Below are 10767 nucleotides of genomic sequence, written 5' to 3'. Positions count from 1 at the left end.
CATCTCCCACTAGACCGTCTGCCCACAGGCCTGAAGGGCCTGTTGTCACAGTGCCCTGCTTCTGAGCACTGCTGTGGCCACCGTCCTGTGGATGCAACTGTGTGTGGGAACGAGAGTGTGCTCCTGTGCATTGTATCTGATTTGTCATTTACTGTCACGCCTGCATGGTTTGGATCTCAACCAGAGCTGGATGAGAAAAGTCAGCGGCTTCGTTTGTTAGGGAGTCTCCTTTTACTTCATAGATAGTGCTGCTTACCCAGTGAGTAATTAACAATAGCAGATAATGCCAGGTGCCGGCCCCCCTTTGAGTCTCAAAGGAGCCCTGGTGATTCAGCCGACTGCATACCTCAAGCTGGGGCGTACCAACCCACTGGCCACCCTTCGGGCTTAAACATTTACTTGGGTAAGATTTGCAGGCTGGGAAAGCCTAAGGTGTTCTCTGTCCCACAGGGCCGCTATGAGTCAGAACCGTTGGAGTTGTCTGTTAGCTGTAGGAAAACAGTCTGAGAATGCTCGGAGCTCCTTTGAAGTGCCTTGGGCCTGCTCCCACCCCACTCCCTCACAGCCATGCTCCAGACGTGTACAAACGTGGTGGCTGTGGACAGACTTTAATAGAAGTCTGAAAATTAGGAAACACAGCCTTCTTAGGAATTCGTTTAACAGCCTTTAAGGTTAGTTCAGCAGGGTGGGCACATTCTGTGACTGGAGCCGGTCCATAATACAGGGTGAGGCAATCTGGGGCTATTCACTCCTGCATTTCCTCGCTTCTCACCTACCCATGTGCCTACGCCATTGAGAACAAATGTGCCTCCTGGGCTCCCGTACCATGGTGTGGGCCTCTCTCCCAGCCGTTAAGTAACAAGTAGAAAGATCTCCCTTGTCAACTAGATTGAACCCATACAAGTCTTTGTGGAAGGGATGAACAGACCAGAAGGCTGGGACCATCTTTAGAGCTTGGTAGGTGCTCTCCCAATGTGTGTTACACCGAAAACAATGTCACGTGTACTCAGAAATCCTATCTAGGAAGCCAAGATTGTTGGAGCAAAGGGAGTGAGAGGCAAATAGTTGAGGTGAAAATGGGCTCAGGAATGAGATCCAACTCATTCCCAGTGAGTGGTAAAAAGATCACTGGTTCCAAGGTGCCCAGAGGCAGACGAAGTTAACAATCTGCTTCCAGGTCGCAGCCTTGCAACCCCCCTGGACTAGCACTATTCTACAAGGACGCCCGGAGGCAGGGGGCTCAGGGCCGCTCACAGCAGCAAGCTGGCAGGCTGGGGAGGAGGAGGCAGTAGCTTCAGGTTCTGAGCTGTAGCGGCGGGGCCTTCCCGGGGCAGCAGGGGCAGGTGCTCTGACTGCCAGGAGCGGGGTTTGATGTTGACTAATACGGAGTGCCAAATACTGCACTTGAGAAGTTCGTGTACATTGCATCTCAGTTAAGCCTGGCCACAGCTCACTGGGATAGCACCATAATCCACATGATTGTGCAGGAAGCAGATGCAGAGGCGCCAGGAAAGTTTGCTGAAACCTAGCTAGTAAGAACCTGGATTTCTCTGTCATTAAGGTATCAGGGTAATCCACTCTCACGACTGCTTCTGAAAATAAAAAAAAATTAACCTGCCTCAAAAAGATTTACAGGCTCATTGTGGGGAGAAAAAAGGAAAAGAGAATAAAATTGAGAAATCAAATGTGAACTCCCACACAGACATAAACGCCTTCAGGGAGCATGCCCTTAGAGCAGGGATTCTCAACCTTCCTAAGGCCGCTCCTCATGTGGTGGTGACCCCCAACCATAACATTATTTTCATTGTTACTTCATCACTCTACTTTTGCTGCTCTCATGAATTATCATGTAAATATCAGATATGCAGAATGTTCTTTTGCTGTTATAAATTGAACATCATTAAAGCATCGTGATTAATCGCAAAAACAATATGTAATTATATCTTGTGAAATATTTCTAATGACAAATTGATGGAATGTTGCCTTGAAGCATGGTGTAGCATGGGTAACAGGCTTCACACGGGGCACTCGTATGTGACCTATCTGCATGTGGGAGGATCCACCTGGAGATGGAGAGAGGAATGGTGTCTTGGTTCCCAAGACCATCAGAATTACGTGTTTTCCAATGGTTTTAGGTGACCCCTCTGAAAGGGTCGTTTGACCCCCAGAGGGGTCACGACCCACAGGTTGAGAACCATTGCCTTACAGCTTATTTCTCCTATGTGCTGGTGAGGGGCTCTGGTGCCGTGTGGCTACACACTGGGCTGTGATCCTCAAGGTTGGCAGTTTGAAGCCATCAGCCGCACTGCAGGAGGATGGGCACTTTCTGTGACTGCTTTTTACTCCTGTAAACAGTTACAGTCTTGGAACTCACGGGGGTAGTTCTGCCCTGTCCTGTAGGGTCACTGTGAGTCAGTATTGACTCTGTGGCGGTTAGTGTGGCATCGTGGTTACCAGTTGGGCTGCTCTCCACCAGGTCTGCAGTGCAGAACCACAGCTGGTCCACGGGGGAAAGATGGGATTCTCTAGTCTCACGGGGTCCCTGAGGACTCTCAGTGGTAGACTATAGACTGGAGGGACAGTGCTTGGCATCTCTGAACTGGTTGGGGGTATCCACAAGGGGGCCACACTGAAAGTCTGAACGTGTAATGGGGTGGGGCTGGGGCACTAGACCTCTCCATTCTTGACTGCTGGAAGAGCAAAGGGATCTTGTCGAAGGCGCGTCCCTCTATCCCGAATGCTGAGGACGAAAAGGGGATGAATGCTGGTAGGTCAGTGGGTCCTGGGATGTGAATTCCGGAAAGACAAGGGGACTGGACCAATGGACGATAGCAGGGCCTGCTGGGTATTTAACAGAGAGAGAGAGAGAGAGAGAGACAGCTACTTGGGGTCAGGACAACAGTTAGACTTGGAAGTTTGTTATGGTTTCTCTTATTTATATTTTTATTTTGCTGTTTATATAAGATAGGATAAGCAATCCCAAGGAGACCGCAACAGGACCAACGTTTGGGGTGGGGGTGGGGGGGAGTAAGGGAGAGGGGGAGGGAGGGGAGTGAGTAATGAGCCAATAATGACAGGTACAGGGGAATAGCAAGGGCTGTAAAATTGAAGGTGGGGAGGATGCAGCATTTCTGGTCATGTTTGAGCAAGTGAAATGTGTCTGAGAGGAAGTACTGAGAGGTGCGCAATAGGTAAATATGATAGTGGGGCAGGAGAAAAGAACGACATTAAAATATGTATAGGTATAAATATGGATAAGTATATATGTAAATATATAAATATAGGTGTGTTTGCGTGCATATATGTGTGTGTATGTATATATATATATATGTAAATACAATAAGGAAGATGGACTTTGGACCTCTACTTTGGACCTCTACCTCTTACTTCAGTACAAGAATGGTTTGTTCTAATAATGTGACAGCATATGACCCTCACCTTCCCAACATGATCACTGAAGACAAAATGAGCAAATGTGAAGAACACTGATGATGCCTGGTTATTAAAAGATACAGCATCTGGGGTCTTAGAGACTTGAAGTTAAACAAGTGGCCATCTAGCAGGGAAGCAACAAAGCCCACCTGGAAGTTGCACACCAACCTGTTTGATGGGAATAGGTATCAGGAGTTCAAAAACAAATTAAATTGGAAAAAAAAATCAAACTGACATGAAGGAGCATAGACAAAGTGGAGACCCAAAACCCACCTACCTGTAAGGTAATTGGACAGTCCCTCACAGAAGGGCCCCACGGAAGGAATGATGTATCCAGGGTTCAGTATAGCACCGATTAAACACTTAACTATCGTCTAGTTTTTTATTATTTCCTTTTACTATTATGGGCTTAGTTTTACCTTACTAGACCTGCGTATGTTCATTTGTATAATTAAGATCATTAGATGTGTGAAATCCAAGATAGATAAACCCTTCAGAATGAGTAACGGAAGTAATGATTCCCTGAGGTTACAGGAAGGGGGGGAAGGGAGGAAGAGAGAATTGATAGGGGAACTGAGAGCAGTGATGACTGTATAACCCCACTTGTGGGGAAGGAATAACAGAATTGTAAGTCTGTGGTTCTCAGCCTTCCTAATGCCACATGCAATTCCTCGTGTGGTGACCCCCGACCATAAAATTATTTTCATTGCTACGTCACAACTATAATTTTGCTACTGTTAAGAATTTTCATGTAAATATCTGATATGTAGGATGTATTTTCACTGTTACAAATTGAGCATAATTAAAGCATCGTGATTAATCACAAAACAATTTTATTAGATATTGCGAAATATTTCTTTATAATGACAGATAATGGAATTTTGTTTTGAAGCATGGTGTAGCATGGGTAGCAGTCATAACAGTAAACTACATTGCTACATTTTGCAACAGTATGCGTAAAAGGCCAAAGTCTTGGTTCCTAAGACCGTCAGAAATATGTGTTTTCCAGTAGTTTTGAGCAACCCCTGTGAAAGGGTCATTCGCCTCCTAAAGGGGTCTTGACCCACGGTGAGAACTGCTATTGTAAATGAGCAGCTACATTGGATGGTGTAAGATAAGGCCCCGCCCCCCAAAATATAACAAGGGTTCCTGTGGGAGGTGAGGGAGGGAGGGGACAAAGGGGAACTGATACCAAAGAGTTCAAGGAGAAATAAAGTATTTTTAAAATGATGGTGGCAGCAATTTTACAATTATGCTTGATCTAATTGAATTATGGGTTGTTATGATATCTGTAAAAGCTCCTCCCTGGGGGATGGGCAACAAAAAAAGGTGAAGGGAGACGTCGGACAGAGCAAGATATGACAAAATAATATATAAATTATCAAGGGTTCATGAGGGAGGGGGGAGCAGGGAGGGAAGGGGGAAAATGAGGAACTGATGCCAAAGGCTTAGCTGAAGAGCAAATGTTTTCAGAATGATGAGGGCAACGAATGTACAAATGTGCTTTACACAACTGATGTATGTATGGATTGTGATAAGAGTTATATGAGCCCCCAATAAAATGATTTTTAAAAAAATGAATTGCAGTCTCAAAAACTCAGGGGCTGTTCTACCTTGTCCTATAGGGTCACTATGATTCAGAATTAATTCAATAACAGTAAGTTTGAGTTTGTTTGCTTCTAATCATTTTATTGGAGGCTCATACAACTCATCACAATCCATCCATCCATCCATTGTATCAAGCACATGAATTTGAGTTTATACATACATCTGTTAATGTTGAGATTAGATCCCGAGATATTCTCCAACATGTGTTTCCTCAGCTATGACTGTGATAAATCTACCGTATACACGTGTATAAGCCGAGTTTTATATTTATTTGTACTCCTAAATTCTATAGCCAAGAGGCAACAAAGTGTAATACAAAGAATCGGTCTGAAGTCTGTACTGAAGGCCACACAAAGTCTCTTGTTTCAGGGAAGTAGGTGTAAAGAAACAAAACAAACACATAGCTACCTAGGTTCCAGAATTCCAGTAGAAAATAACGAGTTAGTGTAATTGTAGATGTTAACATGCACAGATCTTGTGCAGATATTAAAGTTAACACCCAGGCTGCTTTAGTATAGATATTATAAACAATATGCAATACTCGAAGAACAACAAGCCTTTCTTGTTGAAAGGTCCTCTAACATGAGTTGCGTTATTATGAAGAGAAAAATTTATAAGACGCTCACAGTGGAAACAATCCAATATCGACAGACTAGTGATCAAACACGTTCCTCTCGCTGTAAAACGAGGACACCTTATAGAGTCTGCCCTAGCTGTGGGGGTTATGAAACAACCTAGTTTTCCAGACCAAAAGGCACAGCTAAGGATGGCAAACGAGCCAAGCCAGCAGTCAGACTGGTTCTCTGAAATCTGGTTATGCAGCCCAAGGACAAAGGAAACACTAAGCAGAAAACTCATTCCCTTCATCTGTAAATCACATATGGTCAAGCAGGTGGAAGGCACTTCAGAGCTGTCATCTCCCTAGCAGAGTGGCCACAGAGAATCCTGACATGGTTTTTTTCCTGAGAGCCACCTGCTATACGTGTTGGTGAGGTGACCGTCACTGTACACTTCCAGACCAGGCCCTGTTCAGGACTGACACGGAACGCACCATTCCTTACAAGGCCACGTCTTTTCTTGATAAGCTGAGTTTTTCTGCACATTTTTTGTGCTGCAAAAGCCCTCTTCTCCAGTGCAGTGTGGGTGTTTTCCGGTCTCTCCCGCTCATCTGCGGGCACCTGCAGCCTCTGTGGGTGGTCTGGTGACTGCTGATGTCACCCCTCTGATTTGCTCCTGCACTCTGTTGTCCGTCCTGCACTGGACAAGAACCTGCCCGCTTCTGTGTGCTGCTACTGGGGCGCATCAGATGAATGTCGGGTGCGGCTGCTCTTCTCCAGCTCCCATCCAGGGCTGTGACCAATGAGGTAGTCTTTACAGTCTTACCCGTGCTTGGTCACGCCCCTTGCTCCACCCAAGCATTGCTGAATACAAGTACCGGTATACCTCTGGTCTTGGATATACAGTACAGTTATTTACGGTACTTAGTCTGCTAGGTTTTATTTTTAATTTAATTATTAACCCATATGTGGATCCAGTGTTGACTATGCCTGTGTTAGGGCCCATAATAGACACGCTGTGTTGTGTACGCACTGTGTTACTGCATGTGTGTGTTAGCACTTCCCATACCTATGCGGTAACACTGCCTCTGCAGTAACGCAGTGCATTACTCAAGTAATGTAATTTTATTGGTATCTATTTTTATTTTGGAATTTACCAGTAGCTGCTGCATTTCCCACCCTAGGCTTATACTTAAGTCAATAAATTTACCAGTTTTTTTGTGGTAAAATTAGGTGCCTCAGCTTATATTCAGGTCAGCTGATACTTGAGTATATACGGTATGCTAATAGCTGCTCAATCCCAGGTCGTTAGCTCCTGGAGCTACCCTGCCCCTTCTGCCTGAAGCAGAACATTTACCACTGTAAATGGACTCTCAAAGGAATGGACTTAGTTTCTATTTCATGAAACTAGTGCTTGGTCTCTCTCTTGAAGAATGTGATCCCGGGCCTGAGCTGCGCTGGAAAATGCCTGAATGGCCCAACAGCATCCCAGCGCCCTGCCATCACGGCCCTCCACTACAGCGGTTCTCAACCTGCAGGTCGCAACCCCTTCGGGAGTTGAATGACTCTTTCATAAGGGTCACCCGATTCATAACAGTGGCAAAATTACAGTTATGAAGTAGCAACAAAAATAATTTTATGGTTGGGGGGGGTGTCACTACGACATGAGGAACTAACTGTATTAAAGGGCCGCGTCATTAGGAAGGTTGAGAACCACTGCTTTACCACCTGATGGGATTCCCTTGCCCTCTCGGAACCAAGACTGATCCAAGAGCCCTGTGCCTGCCGGAACACAGCTGCCATCTCTTCTCAGCTCACCTTGCCAGCACCTGCCCTGCCAGGGTCCTGGGTGGACTCTCACTCGGGCTCTGGGTAGGGTATATAGTTCCTAAGTTGCTACCACCACTGACACACTGCCATCAAGTTGACTCCGACCTGCAGTGACCCTCTAGGGCAGAGCAGAACTGACTAAGAGCAGACAGACTAATCTTTTTTCCCATAGAGCAGCTGAGCCAACAGCTTACAGTTAGAGCCTCTTGACCTACTGTCCTCCCAGGGCTCCAGAGTGGCCAGAAGTCTCAAACATCCCCAGATTCTACTGTTGGTTTGTGTGTATCTGCACCCTATGAGTTGGGATCGACGGGATGGCAGATGGAGTTGGATGCGGGAGCGAGGAGCCCTGGGGGCACGGTGGTTACGTGCTCTGCCCCAACCAAAAGGTCGAGCCTTGGGACCCACCAGACACTGCTAGAGAGAGACCAGCAGTCTGCTCACACAGTCTCTGAGTTCCCCTCTGCCCCAGGGGGTTGCCATAAATCGGGAATTCCCTCGACCGCAGTGGGTTCAGGGTTGTTTCTAAAAGTGTATACTACAACCTGGAAACTGGTTTCAGAAGAAGAGAGCAAAAGTCTCCACCCAGGGCTGAGCCCCGTAAAAGGTCTGGTGTCTAGCGCTTTCTCTAACCGCAAGGACACTTTCCCAAGTCCCAGGGACCAGCAGCAGCAGCATCTTATTAAAGGGGACCCTCTCCATGAGATTCTCACATCGGTTAGGAGACACCACTATTTCAGAAAGACTGGATCACGGTACCTGGGAAAGAGTGCATCTGTTAAAATTTCCATTTGAGTTTTGCGAAACGTGGAATGGTCCTGAGGCTTGTTTTGGAGCACATGTTCTGAACACATTTCTATGGTCTTTGAGGGCATTCCTCTGCAAAAGGGAAAAAAGCCTTTTCTCATCAAGACAGTCCATGCGAGGGAGCAAACCCATGCAGTGCAGAAAAATAAGGAGAAACTAGAAGTCAGCCCAAATCCCAAGACCTAGAGGCAACCTCCACTGACATCTTTGTGAACATTTTCTGCGCTGCCTCTGAATGCAGATGTGTGTGTAAATGATCTAATTTTAGGCAAATGGAGCCCTGTTATAAATGGTGGTCATAAAGGGAGTTTCCAGATGATAAATATAGATCTACCTCATTGTTTTTAAAGGCTGCATCATAGTTCATTGTGTGGCTGGAGCATATTTTATGAACCTGGTCTTTTGACAGACATTTAAGCTACTTCCAGTTTTTTCCTCCACTCTAGATAATATCTTTGCAGACTGACCAGTGAGCTCCTTAGGATAACAATTCTGGAAGTAGAATTCCCGAATCCGAGTGCATCCATTTCAGATGTGTCTATCCATGGTCAAAGCCTCCATGTGTGGGCTATGTTCACACCCCTTTGCAGTCTAAAGGTGCTCCCTCACCCTGACCTAAACAAGGCTTTGTCTTTGTAAAATCTCGTCTTCAGCAAGGCTTTCAAGACAATCCAGTGGAGAAAGAATAGTCTTCAACAAGAACTTTATCAGAAGGAGCAGACAGGGCACAGAGGGTGTGGACGGGCCGATACTCAAGCAGGAGGTAATACTCGCATGTGTCAGATTGAGCTGATGGCAACGTGTGGAGTCTCATCACTTTGAAAGCCAGAGGCTGCAGAAGGCAAAAAGCTGTCCGAAAGGAAAACTCAAGTATTTTCCACTAAAAGAAGAGAAAAAATAGACGACCAGACATGGGAAACTGTAAGATCCTCGGAACTGCCAAAACAAAACCAAAAACTCCACAGAGCCCTGTCCTGTCTGGCTCTCTCACGCCTCACTGTATCAAATAGGAAACTTGTATTCAGAACACAGTCTCAACCAACCAACCAACAAAAAAACTACTACAACTCAAAAGACAATCCAATTCGTTTAATGGATAAACATTTTGAATGAACATTTCTCCACGAAGATAAACAAAGGGTCTTCAAAATGTTCATGGGAAAATGTCATTACAATTTTTCCCCCAAAACTTTGAACCCCCTTCATACAAATAACCAATGTGCTCAACACCATTAGCCATCAGGGAAAGGCAGGCCCAAACCGTCATGAGATAGCCTCTTGCGCCCCACCCCCCCCAAGAATTTATTTCAAAGGACAGCACTGAATCTGCAGCTCCCTGAGAGAGACATACCTGATCGGAGCACACGGGAGCAGATGAAGGGGGAGGAGGAGAGAGTGGAGCACATCCTGGCCCACCAGGCCGTGAGGATGATGTTCCCGACTAGAGCAGCCAGTCCACAGAAAAGACCACATGGCCGGCCCCACTATGAGACATGACGCCCCTCACTGACCCATAGGTCTACAGGGGACAACACCGGAGACACAGTGTGGGAATTGCACCAGATCTGATCCCGCTACATGGAGGCAAAAACACTAAGGGGGTGCAACAGAGCAGCAAGGAAACAGAGCGGCGAGGTCCCCAGGGAATGCTGAAGGTGGACTTTGGGGCCAGGGCGTGGTGCCCCAACAGACTGGATGGGAAAACACTCCTAAAGGCCAACAAACGATCCTTGAACTAACTACAAAAAAAAAAAAAGAGAGAGAGAGAGATAACCTCTTTATACCCCTGGGACAGCTTGAGGAAAACAGGGAAAATGTAGGATGTGAAGAAATATCCACCTTCCAGTGCCGCTCTGGGGCTGTCCAGTGGAAGAGCCACTTTGGGAGCAAACCAGCAGTTCCTTAAAGCAGGACGCCTAGAGAACCTGCCGTAGGGACCGGTTGTTAGGTGCCACCGGGTTGGTCCTGACCCATAGTGACCGCCTGCACAACAGAAGGAAGCACTGCCTGGTCAGGGGCCATCCTCACACTGGCTCCGACACGCGAGCCCTTTGTTCCAGCCGCTGGAGCATCCCGGGACCCTTCCGCTTTTTAGCTTTGCTCTACTTTCCCAAGCACGAACCTGTAGGATCCAGCAATTCCCTGTTTGAGTCAAGAGAACGGAGAACACGTGTTCACAGAACATTTGTCCATGGATGGTCATAGCCCTGTTCCTAACAGGCCCAAAGTAAAGCAGCCGAAATGTTCCCTGACTGATGAACGGATAACCACCCGCGGCGCAGCTAGGTGATGAGCTACTTTTTCAGCTGCATACAGGAGTGAAGTGCTGGTGCATGCGTCAACATGGTGGGACGTACCCGCAGCCCAAGTGAAAGAATCTCCATATGGAAGGCTCCTAGGCATTGCGTGATCTCATTTCTATGAGCTGTCCAGGATAGAGCATTCTGTAGAGGCACTCAGGGGAGGGGACAATGGGAAAGGACCAAGGAATATGGAGTTTCTTTTGGAGAGGATGAAAATGTTCCAACTTTAG

Source organism: Tenrec ecaudatus, chromosome 10, assembly GCF_050624435.1.
Source record: "Tenrec ecaudatus isolate mTenEca1 chromosome 10, mTenEca1.hap1, whole genome shotgun sequence".
Classification (NCBI taxonomy): domain Eukaryota; kingdom Metazoa; phylum Chordata; class Mammalia; order Afrosoricida; family Tenrecidae; genus Tenrec; species Tenrec ecaudatus.
Note: the sequence above shows the minus strand (reverse complement) of the source record.